The following is a 6,579-nucleotide window of genomic DNA, read 5'->3' as shown; positions in this document are numbered from 1 at the left end:
GCTGCCAGGTACTCTGAGATGGTATTCATTTAAGACTTCCTGTTGAGGGGGTGTTGAGTGTTCCGCATCCTGGATTAAGGCAGGAGGCAACGGTACACCCAACTCTTTGTTGGAAGCCTCTGTCACCCGAAACACCAAAGGCGGCGGGAGTGAATAGGTTTCGTGAGGGTATCGGGAGGGCCGAAGTGAATGGTACACGCGCCCCGTCCCGAGGGGAACTACCCCCACAAGGCTGGATACAAGACCGTCAGGGTTTCTTTCTTTCAGAAATCACGACCCTGAGGTCCTGCTTGGGGGGCTGCTGAGGGTGACGAGCCTGTCCCCAGTCTTTACGGGGGGGAGCACGACTTGCCACGCTCTGCTTCTGAGCCTTCCTCCTAGCAGGGTCGGGGCGGGACTGGGTGGCCGACGGCCCCAGCCCCTGAGTGCGGCAAGGAAAAATCTGCTCGAAGTCTTCCTTGTGGCTTTTTGCCTCCTGGAATCTGGAGATAACCGTATTCATGGCGTCTCCGAAGAGACCAGAAGGCGAAACCGGGGCATCGAGTAGGAAAACTCTGTCCTTATCCCTGATGCCCGAAAGGTTAAGCCATAAATGCCTCTCCGTGCTGACTAAAGCGGACATAGACCGACCAACAGCACGGGCTGTCTGCTTGGACGCACGGAGAGATAAATCTGTGGCCCAACGAAGTTCAGAAAAGGCTTCTTCATCGAGCGTTGCACCCGCACTCAGGTCTTTCAGTAAGCCTGTAACATGGCCATGGTGTGCAGAGCAGCACCAGCCTGACCTGCAGCTTGATAAGCACTCCCCACTAGCATGGAGGTAGTCCTGCATGGCTTAGTGGGGAGAGCGTGTTTCTTGAGTGATGATGCCGAACCCGGCGAGAGATAACCCACAAGTGTCTCTTCGACCGGCGTCATCATTGAATACCCTCGCGCCTCAGCACCCACGATAGTCGAATACAACGACGTCGAGGGCATGTAAACGCGAGAGGTATAAGGCTTCCTCCACGAACGAGAAAGCTCATCGTGGAGGTCATCAAAGAAGGGAAGGGACTGATGAGGCATTCCCTTCCCCTGGCCACCAGACAGAAATCTGTCCTCTAATTTGGAGCGTTTGGGGGTCTCTTGATCACGTAGCCAGTCTAACTGTAGTCTGGCCACCGCACAAGTAACCACATCGAGTAAGTCCTCAGAAGATTTTGAGTCGTGTTAGGAGTGCTCGGATGTGGGTAACTCAAAGTCCTCAGACTCAAGAGAATCAAGGTCCCCCTCATGAACTGAAGATGCGCCGGAGCGCACTTCAAGATCACGGGAAGGACTCTGGGGAGAAAGCGAGCAAAAGGGACGAACCCGTCTCTCGCTCCTCAACCAGATCCATACAAGACCCCCATGAATGAAGTGTGGGTGCCGGCTCTCGGAAGTAAGCAAGGCGAGCGCGAAGCATTTTTGACCGAAAGTAGGTCTCAATGCGCGCACCGCCCTGCCCCAATGCGAGAGCAGCATGCTCTTCCCCCAAACAAACAGAAAGAGAGAAAGGAGAAAAGGTTCACAGCGCACTGCCGGACAGGCTTGTGAGACACACACAAAGAGAATGCTTTGAAGAAAAGGATTTGAAGAAACGCTGGTGGCGCGTCCATTTATAGCCCGGTCACAGGTGCATCCAATGATTACAACAACCGAGGCTATAAATTCCGGTCAATGTTCATTGACATGTTACACACATATTTCAGCTGGTCACAAACATGTAGGATTGTTCCCAAAGCGCTTTTCTCAGCGCAGCATCCTATTGAAGCTTTTTGTAAAGGGAACTTCTTTGTTTGAACTTTGTTTGTTTCCAGGTTTAAATTAGATTTTGATTCCCAGCTTTTGAATTTTGAATCACACTGTATATAAAAATGTATTAATTTGCATCTTCTGATAAATAAATAAATTCTGTGTAATTCTATATGATATATCCAATGGTCTATGGATTTTATTATTAAGAGAACCCTTGCCCTCATCACTGGTAGACTGTCACTCATTCTCACCAAACAAGAGTCATACTTCTCCAATGTTTTCTTTAGTAATTTTGCCTCATTTAACAATTTCCGTTTGAGCACTTAACTGAGGGCAAGCAAAGTGTTTTCCATATCAGTAGTGTGTGGTCTTCAGAGATATCCTAGGTGACAATTTCACCATGACAACAAGTAGGACCTGTGGTCTGAACTGGCATAGGAGACAGATGTGGGTAGTTTTCAGCAAATTAGGAGGAAACAATCCTTTTGTTTATCCCTTAGTTATAGGTAGTCAGGAGGGGTGAAATTCTGAATGAAACTCTTTTCTTCAAAAGAGTATTAGTACTCCTGAGGATAGCAATAACCCATTTGGTTCATTTACTTGGAATAAGGCAGTCACAATTCTGAAATTCCATTTGAACTGTACTCATTATTGAATCGTTAACTTGGATAGCTAGGGGTGCAAGTTAACCTAATGACAGGTTGATCATCATTTGCATCATATACCTGTCACACCAGACACGGTCAAGAAAGAAGCAAAAAAGAAGGGTCCAGCATTTGAAAATCACCTCAAGTATTAACCTTCATTTTTTTTAAATACCCATTAATTGTATTTCAGTGAGGACTGGAATGAAAATAGCGAATAGCATATTTCAGCCTACAAACATATGTGGAGTTTGGTATCGGGACATTTGGATAATTGAAAATGGAGCACCAAAAGGACCATCCCATGTGACTGACTAGACACTGGAATATCCAAAACTGACAATGAAGATGGTTGGATAAACTGATCAACCATTTACATCTTTTTCCAAACACATTTCCATTTACTTTGGGGAGCCCTCTTTCAGGAAGAACAGATTGAAAACCTGTGATTTATCTGAGAAATGATGCACCCATGAGAAAGATACACCACGGACCTACATATCATGGACAAGGTAAAGTAATCAATCTTCTTCTAATCTTTATTCTATTAAATGATCAAATTGTGTTAACCTAAAAACTTTGTGGTACTTCATGTTGTAAGATCTAAATTAACTGGTTAGATTCAGGATCAAATTTATAATTCAACATCACTAAATCAGCCTGTCTACATTAGGTTACGACAACGAAATTCATAATATTGGTTTGATCATGTTAAAATAGCTCCTTGAGGTAATAATTGCAGGTTACTCCTTTGCACAGTCTATGCACGGGATTGCTTTAACGCCAATCTACTTTATTGCAACTCCAAAATTAGAGGCTTTCAGAACAATAATCATACTTGTAAGTGCATTTATATAATCTAATAATGTCAAAAAATTTCACATTTGAAACTCAACACATACCAATGGATTCACGATCACAGTTGGCATCAGTTTATTTGTATACAAAGCAACACATCTTGTACATCTTGTACTTGTCAAGAGTCCATCTTAATTCACAGAGCTTTTTTAATTTACACTCTTCTTATGAACATGTAATTGCACCCAGTTTATGTCTACAGTGGAAAATTTAGTGTTTATCAACACATGCTCCGATTTCCCACAAATATCTGTTTGTCTTTCTTTGGTCCTCCCCCTCACGCCATAAGAACAAGCAAAATGATTTGCTTGTATGACTGTCATAAGAACGTAGTTACTCAATATGAATTACATTGGACGAGCTCCATCTATGTCGCTTTGGCTGCAATTTCAATGCAGAGATTGCACGATATGCGTTTATGTAAGCACATTGGCAAGACATTGCATGGTATAATTCAAATCAGCACCAATAAACACTTATCATAACTTATGAAAACTGATAAATAATGGCCTCTCACTGAGGTTATCACACCCTCTCGTAAAATGACTATAAAATGTCCTGGATTAACTTCAGCAACAGAAGCTACAGCCATAAAGACGTTTTTATGCTAATAGTGGTCTTGATTTCTTTAACACTCTGGATAAATCAGACTATAGTAATGCATGCTGTGCCCTACATTTTGGACAATTTTGGACACTGAAGTCACACTTAAAAATCTCTGAATGTCATTGCATTGGACAGAATGGGGTCAAGGTCATTTTTAGTGGCTTAATGAAGTCAATTCCCCTCAACTTCACACAGAGGTGTAACCACAGGTATAATTTAGCACGTTAACTGTGGACATGTTCCACTAAACTTTGACAAACAGGACATTGCAAATAATTTTTGGGACTGCCGCATGTGTAGTGTGTGTATTTAAGAACACAAATGATGGTATTCTGTTAACAATTAACTCATTTTTATTTACTGATATGTTGTGTGCATAGCATGTTAAAAGTGAATATACTAGAGGTTTTGTTGTTGTTTTTATCATTACATTCCTATGCTGGGACTTTCTTCAGTATAATATAAATCTGTTCTATTTAAAACATTTGAACCCATGAGTAGAGAGCAAATCTGTCCAGAAATACATTTGTGTTTGAACTGATAAGGATCGTTCGCAATATTAGTTCACTGTGACCGTAACATAGGAGTTCAGTGGGTGTCTGACAGGGTGTCCTAAATGCACCCTGAGTTCACGTGTCACTTTAATGTCATCACACAAATAAACATAAAGTCTTGAGGCAATATATCATGCATGTATTTCAAAACCATTCGACCTTAGATTGAATAACAAATACTGTGCATAACCAAAGTATATCTGTCATAACTAAACATAAGCAGCATAGTGAAAAAATAAATTAGTGGTCTAGTACACAATAATACAAAAAGAACATAATAGGCAAAATATTATCATCAGCATCCAACAGCCTTCATGTGATCACTCAGCACTCAGCCATTTTTAGAGGTAATTCTAGATTAGAAGCATATAAAATGTATAAAACATTATATTATAGCCTCAATATATAACAAAATATTAATATATTAAGACATATATTAAAAATATATATTTAAAATGTTTAAGTCCATAGAACATTCAGATTTGATACTATACGTGCATGTTAATTGCTCTTAACTTGAAATACTGAATGAGTTAACTCATACATGTAAATAGCACTTAACTTCCTAAATAGCTAGAACTGGTTAGTACAGCAAATGCTAGCATGCTGCTTGCATGTTAATTGAAAATACTATGTTTTGATTAGCATATCAATTACTCATTAAATAAAGTAATATTCTGTGGACTGATTAAAATGTTACCCTACTTTCCTCAACCTAATCTCAAGCTCCACTACACACCATAATGGTAACCCCTCTTCTAAATAACACAACAAAACATTACACAAGAACAAGTCTCACCCTTCACATTCATTTGCACAAAGACATTATATAACATTTACTCTCCATGTCCAATACCATTCAAATCATGCTTGGAAATAGAGGAATAAAATAGAATTTAGAATAAAAATAATTTAAAGAGACAAGTTCATCAACTCAAAAAAATTAAATGTAACAATTATCCTATTATCTTTAAAATGTTAATTAACAGAGGTTCGGGAGGAGCATATTAATTTTAATCTGACAAATCACAGCCCGTGAGCAGGAGCATATAAGCCACTGCTGACCTGACATCCCACCTCCACCCCAGCTCCACCCATTCTCTAGATTAATTATCTTAATAAATAAATTCCAGTATATGGACAGCAAGCCAAATATGTTTACTGCTTCAACACAAGATTACATAAAGGAGACTTGTTATGCCCCTTTTTACTAGAGGTAATATAAGTCTCAGGTGTCCCCAGAATGTGTCTGTGAAGTTTCAGCTCAAAATATCCCATGGATTATTTATTATTCAATGTTATAAATGCCTATTTTTGAGTGGAATCAAAAACACGCTGTTTTCGTGTGTGTCTCTTTAAATTCAAATGAGCTGCTGCTCCCCGCCCTGACATAGCTCTGGTCTCCATGAATACAATCAGAGACAATGGTAACTTTATCTGCATTAACTGTGGAATCAGCTAACAAGCACATTTGGAAAGGCGATTTGCAAACATTCACAAAATATAAAGTGCGATAATACATCTTCAGGATATAAAGCTGGAACAAGAACAGTTGGTACTGATCCATGCTTGAGAATAAAAAAAATTGAAAATCCTGCTTTATATTGACACTCAATCAAAAAAATTATTTGCACAAACATACACACATTTTTGAATGTTTGGTCCCATTTCCTTCAAAAACAAAACTTGTCCACTGCGTCTTCTGTGGCTCTGATGCCGGGAGTACATGAAGACTCTTATGTTCACTTTTACAGCCAACAACAGAACACTTATGATGCTTATTAATCTGAGACATTATTCTTCTCACTCTAGCTGCTCCAGTACAAAGAAAAAAATGGCAGACTGTGTGTAGATCACTCAGGGGAGGATCTATGATAATAGGGTAGAGTCCGTCACCAGTCGTGGGCAAGGCCTGCTCTAACGTGATGTCACTTTAGAGCAGAAACGAAAACCATTCATTCTGACACACTGATATAAGAAAGAGGAGTGGGTGGACTTTTAACATTGTAGGGTGGTTGTGTACATACTACCGACTCACATTTATGTACAAACACCACGTAAAAGTGAATTTTGCATAATAGGTACACTTTATCATACAAAATACTGAATTCAGGTTACTTCAGAAGTGTCAGTTTTGTGAA

The sequence above is a fragment of the Xyrauchen texanus genome, chromosome 27 (genome assembly GCF_025860055.1).
Source record: "Xyrauchen texanus isolate HMW12.3.18 chromosome 27, RBS_HiC_50CHRs, whole genome shotgun sequence".
Taxonomy (NCBI): Eukaryota; Metazoa; Chordata; class Actinopteri; order Cypriniformes; family Catostomidae; genus Xyrauchen; species Xyrauchen texanus.
This window is presented reverse-complemented; position numbering follows the sequence as displayed.